Source organism: Hevea brasiliensis, chromosome 1 (genome assembly GCF_030052815.1).
Source record: "Hevea brasiliensis isolate MT/VB/25A 57/8 chromosome 1, ASM3005281v1, whole genome shotgun sequence".
Classification (NCBI taxonomy): domain Eukaryota; kingdom Viridiplantae; phylum Streptophyta; class Magnoliopsida; order Malpighiales; family Euphorbiaceae; genus Hevea; species Hevea brasiliensis.
Genome location: NC_079493.1, coordinates 73,170,642 through 73,187,113, shown reverse-complemented (window position 1 = coordinate 73,187,113; position 16,472 = coordinate 73,170,642).

Below are 16,472 nucleotides of genomic sequence, written 5' to 3'. Positions count from 1 at the left end.
CACAATTTAAAGTATTTCAGTACTCAATGAATTTATTTCTAACAATAAAATCCAATATTTAAATTTTCATGGTACTATTCCCTTCAATTCATTTCATTAGTCAACCTATAATATTGACCCTTGATGCACTCTAAGTGAGTCAATTCTAATGTTACCAATATGTCACATTTAATAGCCTTTTAGTTTTGGTACATGTTACCAAATTCATTTTCAAGTATATTGCATTTTATTGCAATTTGCCGGATTTCAGTATACTAATTTGACCTAGCCGGATGACCTAGTTCCCTCAGTTTTCGAGTTTCGGTCCAAACTACAAACTTGTAGGTCTATGTCTTATTGCACGCGGGGCAAAATTTCAGGTCATTCTGAGTTATGTAGACCAAGTTATAGTCAATTTACCAATGCTGGACAGAATGTACCAAAATGGTAACTTTAGGTCATTTTTAGGTCACTTTTGGTTTGGCCAGTTTTGGTACCCGAATTTGTGCAAGCTATTTGACTTGCTTATGATCATTTCTGGGTATTGGTATCTTCATAAGAATTGTAGATATATGTCTAAACTATTCATGGTAAAAATTTTAGGTCAATTGGACCTATTTTGAGTGAGTTATGGCCAAAATACCAACTGCTACCCAAATGGTCAATTTTCAGGCTTTTAAAGTACTAATCCGGATTTGGTCATTTTTCAAGTCATCTTCTAGGCAGAATTTTGGTAAGCTTCCTTCATGAAAGTTGGCACATTTTGTGCCTAGTTTCACTTCCAATTGGTGTCATACCAATTGGAGCCACACACATAAGGTTCAAAGCCAAAACATACACTGCCCTATTATACATTGTTTATCACTCATCAATTACACATCCTATGCTTACCAAGTTAACTCGTCCATGTCATTTCTATTTTGTACCTTACCATTAACACATTTAACAACACATTTTTGGTCATTTTGGCAGCTTATAACCATTCTCAATATGCACACTATAACCCAGAATTTTCCAAGTCCAATTACAACAATTAAACACATGAATGCACCTCATTTACATGTCCAAATTCAAACCTTTATACACACATACATGCTGCCATCCATAACAACATAATTCAATAATATAATTTCATAAACCAAACCATGAAACAACACATCTTGATCTTCTTCATAAGGCTGCCACAAGTTTACACATACCCATCAATTTCCACTTTCACTTTTCAAGCTTACAATTCAAACCTTACACATGGAATTCAACTTCAATACAATTAAACATTTAAATCATCATTCAAACCACTATTTACATGCAAGAATAAGCTGTTCTTATTGAGGTTCCATAGCTGCCAAAATGTACATTTCCACTAATTCATCAAACTTCAAAAATTCTTCCACAAATCAACTACCCACAACATCCACTCAAAGTTTAATGAAGAAAGGGAGAGGAAATGAGCACTTACTTAATTTGAAGCTTGTTAAAAACTCATCAAAACCCTTCCTTCTTGCTGCCAATCTCTTTACCAAGTTGTGTAGGCAAGCTTTAATGAAGAAGTTGAGGTGAAATGAGGGCTTGAATGGAGGTGCATGGTGGTTGTTCATGTTTCGGCCATGGAGTTTCCATGGAGTTCCATTCGGCCATTGTTTTGAGAGGTTGAAGATGAATTCATCTTCTGTCCCAAATGGCCTTTACATCTGTCCACTTAAAGGTTTATTTAATCCATAGTGCTCCACTAATCATCCTAAGCATTATAATAATCAACTTTAGTTAATTTCAATTACATCCCTTAGATTTCCTTTATTTATTCTATGTAATTGACTTCTAATTTTTATGGCATTTCCTAAGTGCAATACCATTTATTTTTAAGGCAACTCGGGGTGTCAATTGACCACAATGCCCCTATTCGGGTTGCATTCTCAATTTTTCGGTAACACCGAGTTTTATCGTTTTCTCGATTTCTCTTTTTTCTTTGTACTAATTAATTAATTTTTCTTTGATATTTCTAATGACATTTATACTTCAATAGATGTTTATTTAAGTCTAAAAAATATTTTTTAGGGTTCCCCGCAGTCCAGAGCTAGTCAACGGTCCTCGCCGCAACTTCCCAGTGCGGTCAGTCATCGCTACGGTTTTTGGCTCGTTTAACTTGGTTACATTTCATTGCTATTATTTTTCCTTTATTTTCTTGTATTTTCCTTTCTTGTATTTTATTATTTTATGTCTCCTTACTAACATTTAAATGTAGTTCTAGGCATCCTAGCTGTCCGGACAGACACTGGTCACCAAAACAGTAGAACGCACTACCAAACATAGGGGTGTTACAACTGCTAATAGATGTCAGTGGGTACCATGATCAGAATAAGTTTAAGATATCAGTGGACTCGAGAAGAATAAAATATAAGGAAGTGTGATCTATTGGGATGTATCGTAGTAGCTATGCAATATTCTTTATGTTTGTACTGTAAGCTACAGATTACAGTGCTGACTTGGGATTTATTGTGTAGAGCTAAGTACTACCTAATAGTGTACCAAGATAAGAATAATTGCAAATAGCTTTTGCTTTGGTACAGTTATGCCAAAACGGAATTCTATTACTGGGAATGAGTTTGAAAATCCTGATCCGGGATTTAAAACTCTAGAATTAGAATATCAAAGTGTCACAGTTGTAAAGTAGCAAGAGTCAATGACTCAATTATCCTAGCACGAGTTACAGTACATTAGGAATTGCTATAAGACTAGAGATTTCAGTATAGTCAAAATTTAAAGATAACACCTATAGGGCTAAGTCATCTAGTCTTTGATATGGGGTTTATAGTTGTTTTGGTATTGCACACAAGGTATGATTTTGTTTCCCTAAAAGAGACGGGATACTATGGATGATAATCATAACCTATAAAATGATTGTGAAACAACGTTCTAATTAGAACAGTAATGTGATAGGAAATAGTTGGTTAGGTATTCCTTAGGAAGGGCACAATTTTATTGTGCGGATCATAAGGATTAGATTATGATTAGTGTAAAACTTTTGAATAGCATGGGAAAAGGAGAGTTCCATAGACTCCCTTCTTAAGGTTAAAGGATTGTTTATAGTTCAGTAAAAGAGAAGGTAATGATTGCAAAACAGTGAAAAATAAGCTATAGAATATCGATAGATAAAAGAAAATATAGAAGTAAAAAATTTGAATAGTTGGTTTAAACGTGATAAAGAGATATCACGAATATTGGAAGTATTGGCCAGAGTGGTCAGAGGACCAATCCAAAGTAATATTACAGTGTAGATAATTTATTGAGAATGGCAAAAAGGTACAAACTTTTGACATAACAGTTGGGTTAAGGAATGACACTAGAGGAATAATTATTACGGTATAGAATCTAGAAATGCGAAATTTGGAGTAAGTCAAAGTTTGGATGGTGTGAGAAACCAAATCGTGGAATTTAAAATTATAAGAGCATTTTGAACTGTTCTATCAGGTAAAGGAATGAATTTATAAGTAATAAGTTAAATAAAAGTGAATAAGAGGGTGCGTAATGGCACATAAGCTAGGTAATGGATAAAGATAGTAAGCTAACGATTATGGAAACTGCAGCCAAGGATTTAACTAAAGTATCTTGAACAAGACCAATAAGGTCACGTTATAAGGAAACATAAATGAAAATAATTGACAGAACAATAGTAAGAGAGATATTGAAGATAATACGAATAATAAAGTATTTTTGGAGGTTTTCCCCCAAAAGAAAATCACGAGATTATGGAAAAAGGAGGAAACTAAGTCCTCGTTTCATAGGACCATATGAGATTCTAGGAAAAGTGTGTCCATTAGTACATAGACTTGCTCCACCTAGAGAATTGAAGTAATTCAAACTTAACTTATTATGAGGAACTCATAAGAATGTTAGCACATGGGGTGAAGCCATTAGGAAACAAACGCATACCATTGGTTAAAGTGTTATGGACCATCATTCAGACCATAAAGTCAAATGGAAATGTGAGAAGGACATGAGAAAACAACACGCACGACTATTTAAGGACTAACAGTGGGCAAAAATTTCGAGGACAAAATTTCATTTTAAGGGGGGTAGAATTGTAACACTCCTATATTCATTTATTCCATACAGTCTACTGTTCCAGTGACTGATGTCTGTCCAGATAGTTAGGTTATTTAGAACTATAATTAAGCCACCTAGAAAAGCCATAAATAAAAATAAATAGTAATTACATGAAGTTAAAAAGGAAATAAAGAAAACAAAGCATAATGGGTTAAATGAGCCGAGGCCACAACGATGGTTGACCGAACCGAGAAGTGACTACGAGCTCAATCGTTATCCTAATTTCGTGTGGGACTCTGTGACACCCCAAGCCTAGGGATAATTATGAAACTAATAGTAATATGAAAACCACATAAAAGGATAGAGAACCAGTTCAAAAAATTGAATCAGGATTCAGGAAGTAACCTTGTGCTATTGGAAAAACAAATCAGACAGGTAAGGGGCAATATGGTCAATTCACCCTTAGAGGTGACTCTTGGCCTAAATATCCATTAAAATGTAGGAAATTAAAATTATGAAAAATAGATTTAAATTGAAGAGGTGAATGGGAGAAAAGAAAATAAAAGAAAAGAAATTCAAAAATTAAAAGCTTCATGACATCATGCATGACACAATAAAATTATAATTTAAATAAATTAATTTTGGGGGATAATTATCACATTATATAAGACAAAAATGTAATAAAAATCAAAACAAAAATCCCATTCTCATCTTCCTCATGGCCGGCTCCATCTCTCCCTCTTTTCCCTTTCCATTTCCTCCATTAATGACCCATTCAAGCTTTTAAAACCATAATTTTAATCCATAATTTTCATAGCCACTTCAACAAAAAGCTCTAATTAGGCCTTGGGTGGAAGATTGGAAACAAGAAGAGTTAAAGAAAGTGTAAGAATAAAAAAGTTTAGAAAAGCTTCATAAGAGGTAAGTTTTCTTTTAAGTTAATTGGTTATGTATGCATAGAAGTAAACTTGAAGATGAGGATTTAACCTTAGAAATCATAAAATTATCCATGTATAGGGGAAACATAGAATTTGGTCAGCCATGGTTAGGGTAGGTTTTAATGGCATTTATTTGAATTGAACATGGGTTTGACACTATATGGAGTAGTAGACATGATTAAGTTGTTAAAATTGTATAAGTTGCATGAATTGTGAAATTGGGAGAATTAGGGTTTATGGAAATTAGGGTTTTGATTTAATATTGATCAATTGGTGTTATTATGTTTAATTGTGGTCATTTGGTGTATATTGAGTTGAGAATTGATGAATGGAATTGAGGAAACTTATGGTAATTGAATTGTCAATTTCTGGACCTTTGAGTCCAGTATGCTTTTAAGGTTATAAGTAGAGTTAAGCAGCTCCAATTGGTGTGATGCCATGGAGATGAAATTTAAGATCTAAAGCTACATTTTTTATGAAGAAACTTTATCCAAAAAGTGATTACAAATTGGTCTAAATTTTGGCTGAATTTGGATTAGGTACCCTGATTCTAGGCAGAATTGACCAAATGAATAGTACATGTTCAAATGATCATAACTTTGTGTAGAAATGTCCAAATGACCTAATTTTTGAACCATTAGAAAGGTTAGACATAGGAGCACATTTTTCATGGGGAACTCAGAACCCAGTTTAGCCTCTAAGCAAATCAAATTGCCAACCAAATTAGGTCATTAAATTTGCCAGAACCAAAATTTGCCCAAAAAAATCTGTAAATGACCAATCTGGCCAGCCTTAGTAAAAATAGCATAACTTGAGCTACAAAACTCTAAATGGATTCAAAATGAGAATTAAAGTAGACACATTAGGGAACAACTTTGATGAAGAAAAGTTGGCTAAATTTTCACTGTAGATAGGCCTAATGGAACAGTAAACCCAAGTGACCAAAACTGTAATTTTGGAATTTTTCTTAGGGAGTTTTGAATTTCAATTGGCAATCAATGCCAACACATTTGTAACCTAAATTGTGATATGTGGGTTTAATTAGAACTAATATACCTATTGAATATGGGAAAGTCAATATTTTACCTAATTGGTCAAATGAATAATAACCACATTAGCCATAAACACAAAGATGAGTAAAATTAAATATGCAAAATTTAATTATTGGATTAATTATTAGAAATGGTTTGGATGGATGGTGAAATACTTTAAAATTATATGTTTCAGTTGGAAAGAAGCCATCCGAGGAAGAAGGAAAAATTGGATTAAATCAAGGCAAGCAAAAGAGGTTTGTACACAACTAGCCTTTTTCTATGTTTTAAATTTATAGTGGGTTTTTAATGAATTTGATAATTGTATTTTCTCTTGTGTATAAGAACTTTAATTCATTGAATGACTTTATATGATTTAATTATGTTTTTTTCTATGCATTTAAGAATTTATTGCACAGTTTTAAGAATTATAAATTGTGAATTTGATGTGTTGTCAACCTTGTGCATGAATTTACAATGATTAAATATGTTTAGTGATTTGTAAATACTTTTTGTGAATAGAAATTGTTTTGAATATGATTTGAAACCACAGTCAGCATGGCAATATGATTGAATTCCTCACTAGCTTATCTAATGGGATGAAGTATTGAGGTATGTACCAATTGAGGAAGAATTTAATGAGTACTCATATCTGCTAGCTAGCATGTGTATACCCCTTTAGCCTTTGATTATTGGGAGAATTGGCTTTGTCGTAGTGTAACAACCCGACATTGTTTTAGTGTCATGCTCTAAGCTATGTGAATATTTGCAAATCCTTAATCTATGCATACTTTAATAAAATGTGATTGAAACAAATATTTATTAGTGGTTGGAAAATAATATATTGTTTTATGATTCAAGAAAAATATAAATGTTTCAATTGTTTTATTATGAATTGGATAAATTGTCATTACTCGATCAAACACTATTCATCAAATAATTTGTGTGATTGAAATTATCAATTTTGATTTTATAAATCTTGAAGAATTTAAATATTTTGAGACTTTTTGCTATGATTTGTCAAAGTATATTTTGTATTAAATTTTAATTTATTTATTGTACAACACTGAGTTCACCGCTTAATAATAGTTTGTATGTTGTCGCAGGTGAAAGGAAATATTGAGCAGCTGAGCAAGATCATTTGGAGTTGTGACTTGAAGACGTGTTGGGACTATCTTCGGGTATATAATAGGTATACCTTTGTATATTAAGTTTTGGTGTAATCATGTAATTATATGTATGTAACCACATTTGAGCAGTTGTACAGAAACACTTGTAATATTATTTTGGGATTATAATCAAATAAGAAAAAAATTTATACTATTAATTAGGGACTTAATTGCATAAATTTATTTTATAATATAAATTTTGTTATCTCAATGAATGCATTAGTTGAGTTGAGTTGAGTTTAATGAATGCATGTATTTAAGATTCTTTCTGAATATTATACATAATGAATTATTTTCTTTATGAGGAGATTGGATTGTGTTGCTTTAAATAAAGTTTTGGCTGAAATAAATTATAAGAGGTGTTTTCTGGAGGTTTTGAATAACTGTTTTCTAAATTTTTAGCCGGCACTCTGTCAAATTTTTGTAAAATTTTTAAATGTTAAATTAATTTCAAATAAAGTTTATGACATTACTGCAAAATTTTAAAATTGCTTAATTATTCCTAAAAAGTTTTATGGCTGATATTGGATGTGAAAACACTTAGTTTAAATTTTTGTTACCACGCCAGAATATTAAATGGAATTATTTTGTCAAAATCCCTTGTAGTATATTTAATAGATTATCGGTAGGTGAAGTACGGTAATTTATTAGGTATACTACGAGATCATGTTACATCTTACGGAGGGATAAAGTGTGACATATGTGAAACTAGAAACACTTTCTAGCAATTTTAATACAAAGGAAATCAACAATTTCCTTTTGAATTGATAAAAAGAAAATGAAGAGGAAAGGGTAGCAATGTTGTCGTCCAAAATGGGAGAGGAAAAGAAGATTATTTCTTTTCTTTCTTCCTTTTCCCTTATATACATAAGTCAACACTTACTTACTCCCTTACCAAATGTCACCATAGGATCAAATCTCACTTTTGGAAGACTTAATCACATTAAGCCAAGTGTCAAGAGTAGATTGAATCTTGACTTTTATCATCTTTCATAATTGGAAGATAAATGGCAAGCTTGTATGATGCCATATGTCACTATCTCATAGTGTCACATGTCACCATATAATTTAATCTTACTTTTATGTTTTAATTTGAGTTCTCAATCCAAAATTATAATTTCTCATCTTCAAATTAATTTATATCAAATATAAATTAATTGATTAATTAATCTCCATTAATTAATTTCTCACAATTAAATTCATATTTAAACAATTTAAATATAAATTTAATTTATGCTATACATCCAATAACCTAGATTTGGTTTCAAGTCATGCTAGGACTTTGCAATCTTATTGCAAATTAAACATATTTAATTAATTAATTAAACTATTTAATTAATCAATAAAATCACATTTTACTTGGTGATTAACTTGTGTAGATGTGTGACTTACTAATCTCATTACTTATTAGCAATGAGAAATGATATTTATTTCTTAATATCATTAGAACTCTTTCTTACCGTAAATAATTTCTCTAAATCATTTCAGGCATCTCATAGACCATGGTTAACATCTAGCATAGCATGCCATGACCACCCAATCAGTAATAAGGAATACCTTTAATGAACCTTTAATCATATGTTACCATGCACTAGAATCTCTCTGTTACAAAATCTCAATTCTAGCCGGAGTCATGGTTAATATAAAACTCAATTTGCTATGAATATTATGTTCTCTTTTAATTCTAATTCTTGATTAATTAGATTTTTCTTGTCAAAAACTCTTTTCTGACTAAATCTATCTGTCCTAGCCAGGAACTTGAATCATCAAGAACAATTAAATGAACATAGGATTTTATCCCTATTTACTTAGGGTAATGGATTCCATCTTAATCAATGCCTATCTCCATATATAATTAGTAGGAGCCAACACATGCCCATATATCCATACATAGTACGAGTATGAAAGTAGTATCAAACTCCAACCACCTATATACAAGATAACTGTATTATCTAATGTTACACCCTACCCCTCAGTAAGATGTAATATGATCCTGTAGTACATCTAATGAATTACCGTACTTCGCCTGCCAGTAACCCATTAAATATACTACAAGGGATTTTAAAATAATTTTCTTACTTTTTTGAAGGTGGCGAGCACTTTTGGTCGGAATTAAAAACTTTTACTTCAAAAATTTAAATACTAGTTAAAATTTTTGTATATTTTTATTTTTACGCAAATTTAGAAAAATTTTCGGTAGAGTGTCATCTATATTTGGGAAAAATAGTTCTTCAAACACCTGTAAAAACACTTTCAATAATTCATTTCATCAAAATCAACCACTACCATAACACAAATTAATATCATTTCTCCCAACTCCATAAATCAAAACAATTCTCAATTCAATTGTTTTCAGAAATAATATTAAATAATTTCATTCATATTCCACTAAAGAAAAATTAATTTACATTCATTACAAAACTCAAAAATAAGTTTGAACATTACAATTATTTGCACTTCCATTACACACCCAAAATAACATTTCAAAAGTTTTATATATCTGCTCAAATAATTTACACACATATATTTACATACATAATCAAATCTAATATACAAGTGTATAACTAAATACCCGTACAAAAGTCTCAGTATAGTCCCAACAATCAATAACTCACTCTGCTGCCTTTTTCTTTATTTCTACTTGCGACAACAAAGAAAGGTATCGCTGAGTATAAAAATACTCAGTGGTGCACAATAAAATATAAAATGCAAAATATAAAACATTTGTCATTAATTCACAATTCAAATATTTCACAATCGCATTTCAAATTTCAAATCACATTTATCACAAATCACAATTTGAATATTTCACAATTTTCAAAGCTTAATATAACACAAATTTGATCAAACAATTTAATAAACACAGCGTTGCCAATCACTAACACAATTTAGGCCATGACACAAAATTTCTAAATATGCCATGTGTACATCACGACAAGGCATACTCACTCCACTAATTGAAATCAATGAGGGAGGTGGCTAGCTAGCTAATGATTACTCATCCAAACTCACCTCAGACTGAAAAGTCAGAGAGGGAGGAATATATTCATACTCACCCCATAAATGGAGGAGGAACATAATGATATTGCCATGCCAAGTGTGAATAAAAAACAATTTAAATAAAGTTATTCAAACATTTCACGCAAAACACAAATCAATTTCCAATTCAAAATTTGATTCATAAAATGGCAACACAGCATTTCTCGAAACCCATAATTAGTACAACTAATTCACAATGCATAGTTAAATAAGTTTTCAATTAGAAAACGATAAATTAAAGTTTATTGTGCACAAACCTCTTTTGTCGACTCAATTTACTCAAACTTTCGTTTCTCCTTTGAAGATCCTTTTCCAACTGAAACACAAAAATTTAAAGTGCTTCAGTATCCATTTCTAATACTTAAATTTCAACAATTTCTTTACAAACTTATCCTTCCTATTACGATTTATAAATTTAGGGTTTTTTACATTTTTGTGTATGATGGCACTATTTATGTCAAAACATTGACTTTTCTATACTTAATAGGTTTATTAGTTCTAATTGTACCCATATACCATATTTTGGGTATCAATTTTATTGGCATTGATTGCCAATTCAATTTCTAAGTCTCCTAAGAGAAATTATAATTTTTCAGTTTTGGTCCTCTGTTTTCTATTATTCCATTGGTCATATTGCTGTGGTAATTTGGCTAAGCGTCCCCTATCAAAGTTATTCCTTCTTATCTTAGCTTTAATTCTCTTTTTAAATCACTCCATTTGGAGTTTTGTAGCCCAAGTTATGCCTATTTTTCTAAGGTTGGCCGAATTTAGTGTTACCCAAAATTTTGGGCATTTCCTAGATATTGACAGTTTTTGGTGTGTTGACTGTAGGTGGTTTTTCAGATAGGTTATGGTTAAAATTTGAGTTTTTTTTTCTCATGAAAGTTGTAGGGCTATGTCTCAGCTTTCCATCGGTATAAAATTCAGGTTATTTGTGTAACACCCCTGATTTTTTATATATTATTATTGGGCTTCGTGTAGGTATCCTCAATTCGCGGAAATTCGACAGTTGTTCGGATCTGTGAATTTCCGGCCAGACAGACCAGCTACCGGAAAAGTCTCCGAATTGGATCGAGGTTTTGGCTACCCCACCATTGTCAGGCATCTCGAGCGCGTTCCCGAAGTCGGAATCGGCAAAGGTAAACCCGAACCTTGCTTTTTCGTAATTTTCTAGTGCTTAAATAGGATTAAAAATCCATAAAATATTCGTGGTAGCTTAGAAAATTACGATTCTTTTTGCAATAGCTTAGTAATATTTCTAAGGACCGCGGGGCAGAGTTTTATAATTTTTAGAGCTTATTTGAGCAGTTTTTGCAAAAATGATCAATTATAAGGACTAAATTGAAATTTTATATATTGTGATGAATGATTGATTTGATGGGCCCAGGAGGGGCTGTGTGATGTGATTGAGTTGTGGATATATGGATTGTGGATATAGAAGTGTTTTTTGAGCCCTTTTGCAGGTTGGGTAGGTCCTAGGTATAGGGGAGACTCTGTCGGATTTTCGGCACGACTTAGGACGTATTGGGTCTTTTCTTGATTTGTATTGAGTCATTTGTATTAAATAATTGTAATATAATTTTCAGGTGAGACGATGACCTTCTTCCTCCACCGCCACAGTGATTGGCGTCAAGTCTGTGAGTAAAATATTAATTTTAATTGTAATTTCGATATTATTATATGTCAGCATGCCCATGCATCACTTATATGCATATAATTATGTAGTTAAACTCTAGGCACGATTTATGTTGCATTGATAACTGTTAAAGTGCCATGAATGTTGTTGCGGTAATTTGGAGCAGTGTGCGTGCGTTGGCGTGCGTGTGATGTGGTGTGGACTATGGATAGGACGGGTAGTCACGGCTTGAGTTCTTCGCTGGGACCCGATCCTTCGAGGGGTAGTCACGGCTTGAGTTCTTCGCTGGGACCCTCGATTTGGTTATTAAGTGGAAGTCCGAGCTGAGTTCTTCGCTGGCACCAGGTTGGATTTAAGAGAGCTGTATAGGGGATCAGCTCCCTTATATTATGATTGATGTTACAGGGTGCGTGAGTGCTTCAAATTTACCTTTTTGATGTTATGATGTGAAAATGATGTTGATGTTGCATTTCACTCTACAGGGTGCATTAGTTCTAGATAGTTATAGAGATTATGGTTAAAATTGATATTTTACTCTCTGAGTCGAACGCTCACTCCTGTTCAATATTTTTTTCAGGCTACAGGAGGATTTTATTTTGGTTAACCTGCTTTTCTCCCTCGCAGGTCAATTATTACTGTTTGTATAAACTTGTTAAATCTTAGAATTTCCGCATGTGTTAGAAATGTTATTTGATTTGGGTCTGTAAACTAAATTATTATTTTGGGACCTGTAAACTTAATATGCTATGCATGTTTGATGGATTGGATGAGGGAGCTGAGCTCCCATTTATTATTATGTTGATGAGTATGTGGAGGGTGAGCTGAGCTCCCCAATTGACTATATATTGTGTTTACAGGTCGGGTGAGTCGAAAACTCCCCGTTGGTAAGTCCATTTTATGGCCGGACTCTGTCCGTTTGTTTTCTTGATATTGGGCCCAAATGGGCCTTAGAGTTGGGTTAATGAACAGTTAGGCTTACTACGGGCCTCGGGGGCTTTAGGCTGGCCCAGGTCCTAGTGCCGGTCCGGCCCATAGGTTGGGTCGTGACAATTTGGACCTTCCTAGACTAAGTTATGGTCATTTACGTAACTACTGTTCATTTGGTCATTTTTGTACAGGTCAGTGTGCCCAATTCCGGATTTCGCCTAATTGTTCACAAGTTATGGTCACTTTCTGGGCATAATTCCTGAATGAAAAATGTGTCATTTTGTGTCTAATTTCATTCTTAATTGCCCTCACACCAATTGGGTTGGTAAATTTTCAGTTTTGGTCCCTGAAAGGAACTTAGGTCAAGCTGCCTGTATATTGACCCTAACCAATCCGAATTGAAACTTATTTCTAACAATTCACACACACCACCAAATGGTTACAATTGACAATTTCTCAACTCAAATAAGGTCAACTACATCAATTAACCAATTCTCAACTTTTTCTCCAATTTTTCAAAATGCTCAAAACCCTAATTATATAGAGTTCAATTCTAATGCATTCAAAACATATGCCCATACTTCACATACACAACTCAACCTAAATAACCATTCAAACACCTCAAAATCATTTATTTCAAACCCTAACTAAGGCTGGCTAAAATTTTCTTTTTGATCCCCCAACAATTGTTTTTGTTTGATTTTATACAATTTCTAAGTTTATTAAATCATATGTGCATGAATTTTAAAGAAAAACTAAGTGATTGATGATTAACCTCTTTCCTTGAATTTCCAATCTTCACTTTCTTCCTTTTCTTCTTTTCTTTCCTTCTTCTAAAGCTTCCTCAAGTTGATCTAACAAGCTTTTGTGGACTAGTTTGGGGGCAAGGTAGGGTTAAGTGGTTGGAAGAAAGCTTGAACTCAAGCTTTCATGGAGTTTTTTTTTCCAATAGTGGTGAGAGAGAGAGAGGTGGGCGGCACAATAGGGAAGAAGAAGACCAAAATGATTTTTTTCTTTTCTTTTTTATTATTTTATGTCTTTAAAAATACTTTTGACTTGGTCAATTTAGGTAGGAAAATTAAAATTGTATTTTGATATCATTCATGATGTCATCCAATGATGTTAGCATGATGTAATAAAAATTTTCCTTTTTCTTTTTCTTTTGCATTGATTTTTTTATTAGTTCTTTAATTTAATTCTTGATCCCAAAATTTTCTTTTCTCTGATTTTATTTGACAGTTAGGTCAGGAGTCAGCTCTAGGGGTGAATTGACCAAATCACCCTTCGCTGGTTCAATCCGGTTTGCAAGTTATTCGATATTTCTTTCGAATCCCTGACCTAATTATTTGACCTGCTTAACAACTCTTTTTCGTGATTTTCTCTTTTTCCACTGTGTTCGCAATAGTCCTAAGGACCGCGACATCACATTTTCCTGTTCAAAATTTGAATTTAGATTGACCTCGCAGTCACCTATTGAAAAGGTCACCCATCGCTGTGACTCCCGGCTCATTTAACTCCTTGTGCTTTGTTTTTCTTCTTTATACTTAACTATTAGGTAATTACTATTTATTTTCATTCAGGGCTCTTCTAGGTGTCTTAGACGTGGTTCTAATCCCTTTAATTGTCCGGACCGATACTGGTCACTGGAACAGTAAAATATACCTGGCTATGCAAATAGAGGTGTTACATCTCAGATCTGAAGATTATATGCACTGATATGATATATGATAATGCATTGACAAGAGTAAACTCCATGTACTTGTCATAAGCGTCACTGGTTCGGCCTATTTATCGTGTATAAGTACCTATTATATTTGTTATGTGGCATGAGACTCACCACTCCAACTTATTTATATCTCATATTAATACTTTGGGAACAAACATGATTATAACCTTTATGGATAAGTCATGTCATTTGTAAAAGTATCCTCGATTGTGAACCAATTTATGATACTTTGTGCTATAAATACTGTCACCCATATTCTTAACAACTTAAGAATAGAATTTCTAATAAGATATCAATGGACCTTTTCAATTACACATAAATGGATTATATAAACAGAAAAGTGGAATTGCCTTTTATTAATAAAATATATATAAGATACATACAAAATGATATGCTCTAAGGCATACTACTAATAATCTCCCGCTAGCACTAAAGCCATTCATTACAATATCTTAGACCCATCTTCTAAAGATGTTGGTCTAACTGAGCTTGTGACATAGGCTTTGTGAATAGATCAGCTAGATTTTCGGCTGATGCTATTTTCTGCATACCTACATCGCCTCGTTCAACTATCTCTCTGATAATGTGATAACGCATTTCTATGTGTTTGGATTTCTGGTGAGACCGGAATTCCTTAGCCTGAATGACCGCTCTATTATTATCGCAGTAGAGAGGAACTACTGACTCAATAGAAGGAGTTACTGTAAGTTCTATCACGAACTTCTTTATCCAAAATAATATAAATTATAAGAGCATTTTGGACAATGTTGTTTATACTAATTTTATATACTTGTTAATTTTTTTTATATGCAACTTTCTATGAAATTTTTTATATGATATAATATTATCATAATATATTAATTTTCAATAGCTAATTAAATTTATGCCTTTATTGTCACGATACTAAATTGCTATAACTATATTTTATTTCTATTTAAAATGGATTTGTATTTTTTTTTATATGTTCAGTTATTAAATTTAAACAAAGCGAGAACGCATATTTTAGAAGTTACTGTATATCAATGGATGATATTCACAATCCCTTATATATAATATACTAATTATGCATATTCTAAAAATATTAAAATGGAATAAATAAATTGCCTCATTTTTCCTTGTTGTATATTCATAATTAATTTTAAAATTATCTTTTAAATGAACATATCAAAAAATATATATTCCATGTGAAATATTAGTGATATAATTTTGTTTGAGTGAGTCATAATTTAAATTATTTAATTAATAACATAGACGCAAATAGCTTAATATGATAATAATAATAATAATAATAATAATAATAATAATAATAATAATAATAATAATAATTATTATTATTATTATTATTATTATTATTATTATTATTATTTTAGGTAATTAAGTGCATATAATCTATTTTTTTAAGGAATATATACTCTTATTTATATGTTTAGCTATTTCTTTTTATTTAAAATGCATACGTAAAAATATAAGGTATTTGATGTAAAAAGGGTAAGAAATTATTAATTTTTATTAAATATAGTCCTTCTCAACCTATTAATTTTAGGTTTCTTTATTAATTAGGCGAAAAGAGTAATAATCAATATAATTAAATTAAATTAAATTATATAATATGTCAAGTGTTTGATAAATATCCAAACCTAATATAATAAAGATAAATTCATATTGATTTATAAATTATGTAGAATTAAAATTACTAATGAGTACTAATATAATTAGGATATTTATGTGGTAAATAAACTTTCTCATGCAATAGGTTTTAAAAAAAGAAACTTGATTTTTTAAAAAGAAAAAAACTTGATTTGAATCGTGATATTTTCATAACAAAAAGTTATTTTTATTGGAAAATAAAATTAATTTAAGTTTTTGTATATGAGTAGGATTTTATTAGTCTAGGATTTTTTTTTATTATTTTTAAGATATTCTATTTTGAAATTCTATTAGGATTCCTGTTTCTTATTAGAATTTTATTAACTAAAATTTACT